The 1,929-nt window shown below is 42.7% G+C and overlaps 1 protein-coding gene across 1 annotated transcript in view; it reads right to left on the bottom strand.

Moving 5' to 3' along the window:
- LOC126401120 (neuroblast differentiation-associated protein AHNAK) overlaps positions 1–1,015 on the bottom strand; it is a 13,807-nt gene extending 12,792 nt beyond the window's left edge. Inside the window, exon 1 of the mRNA XM_050062221.1 lies at positions 968–1,015. The gene's annotated coding sequence lies outside the window, so the exon portion shown is untranslated. The remainder of the gene's footprint in view (positions 1–967) is intronic.
- Between the last annotated feature and the right edge of the window lie 914 nt (positions 1,016–1,929).

Here is a 1,929-nt window from a genome sequence, read left to right as displayed (position 1 = left end):
TCTCATTCAGATTTTAAGAAGCTACAAATTATATTCAGCCACAAAATAAGTCTGAAAAGCTGCAAATCAGAACGGAAGCACAGAGAGTTGTTGACTAGAGATGATACGCCGTCTCGTGGTGGTCACTTCCTGTCAACGTTACAGATCAGAAGCACAGAGAGTCGTTGACTAGAGATGATACGCCGTCTCGTGGTGGTCACTTCCTGTCAACGTTACAGATCAGAAGCACAGAGAGTCGTTGACTAGAGATGATACGCCGTCTCGTGGTGGTCACTTCCTGTCAACGTTACAGATCAGAAGCAGAGAGTTGTTGACTAGAGATGATACTCCGTCTCATGGTGGTCACTTCCTGTGCACCGCCAGGTTTGACAGTAGTTGTTTGTTCCAACTCATCTTGTCATGAATCTTTGGTCTGAACTGAACTTCACACTCAGACTGTAGAGACCTGCTGTTTTATTAATGCTGTGAATGTCAGACACAGAACCTTTAATGCTAACATAGCATGCTAACATGTAAACCTCAGAATGCTAGCATGCAAAGTTAATGTAACTTTAGTCCTCCGTTTATCAGTGAGGTTGGTTTGATTCCAGAAGAGAAATATTTTTCTGAATTGTTTCACAGGTCTTTATCTCGTTATTATCAGCTGATGTTGATCAGGAACAAACATGGAGTCTGTTCACAGAGCAGTTCAACCGTTCTTCACATCATATCAGTAATTTAAGCTATCAGCTGAACAGTTTTGAAGCAGGACCTTTGATCCAGCATCAGAGGAAGGTGTGCCACGTTCAGGAGGCCACAGCTGATTTATTTTAATGTGTCAGACACATGTGGGTCGGTATGAGCTGGATCAGGGCCAAAGAAAGCTGAGGCTAAGCTAACTGAAGCTAACTGAAGCTAAAACAGAAACTTTTGGTGTCTGATGAAGAACTGAAACAGAAAGACGAGTAATAAAACATGAGTCACTCACTGAATCGTCCTCTGTGCCGGGCTCTGGTGCTCTCAGCCTCCGACCAGCTCCTGTTCACAAGAAAACAGACACACATTAAAATCTGACACGACGTCTGCTCACAGATTCATCTCACGTTTGGTTGTATAAATGAAAGGATGCAGAAAACGTCAGTGCACAGAAACGTTGGTGAAGCTCAGATGTTTTTCAGCAGTAAGCTGAGACTTGAGTCCTGACTGTTGTTGTGAGGCTCAGAGACACCGGAGCCGATGATGAGACTATTTCCAGTTCTTCCCGGCAGTATATCCCTCGGGGAGCCGCTGCCTCCTTCATCTGCTAAGTGATCCGCTGTATTGATCCACAGATAAGACTGCAGGTCTGCCTCCAAACGAATGTGGTTAGTCAGATTATTGCTATGATCTGATCTCTGACCTCTATCTGATTAAAATCCCATTTAAACTTCATTCAGGACTTTTTAATGTGACTTTCATGTAATCAGGTTTCCTGCTCAGAGATGAACTGCAGTTCTTAGTGGATCAGATGTTTCTCAGATTATTAAGGCTGTATAAATCATGACGTGTTTGTGTCTGTCCTCCATGTTCTCTGAGTTTTCAGCTCCTCATTGGCCAATAAATTCATCAATGGTTAGTTGTTTTAAGAGATTAGTGCTGAGTAAATGTGGTCACACTCCACAGAGACAATCAGATTATTTCCACTGCAGATAAAATGGTTTCATCTTTTTCTGTTGAGGAACAGCTGAGAAGTTTTCAGACAAATGTCTGTGTGAGTCTCACGGAAGAACTCGACTCAGATCAACAACCCGAAGCTGGACTGAAAAACTTTTACATAGAAATAAATATTCAAGCTATAAAAACAAGTTCACACAGTGATGATTAAAACCTGTGTCCACTGAGGTGTTTGTTTTTCCAGGCGCTCCTCAGGAAACCTTGAGAGCATTTTGGAGGCGTGGCGTTTTTTCAGCT

The sequence above is a fragment of the Epinephelus moara genome, chromosome 14, assembly GCF_006386435.1.
Source record: "Epinephelus moara isolate mb chromosome 14, YSFRI_EMoa_1.0, whole genome shotgun sequence".
NCBI lineage: Eukaryota > Metazoa > Chordata > Actinopteri > Perciformes > Serranidae > Epinephelus > Epinephelus moara.
The sequence above is the reverse complement of the archived record's forward strand: the minus strand, read 5'-3'. Positions and strand labels throughout refer to the sequence as shown.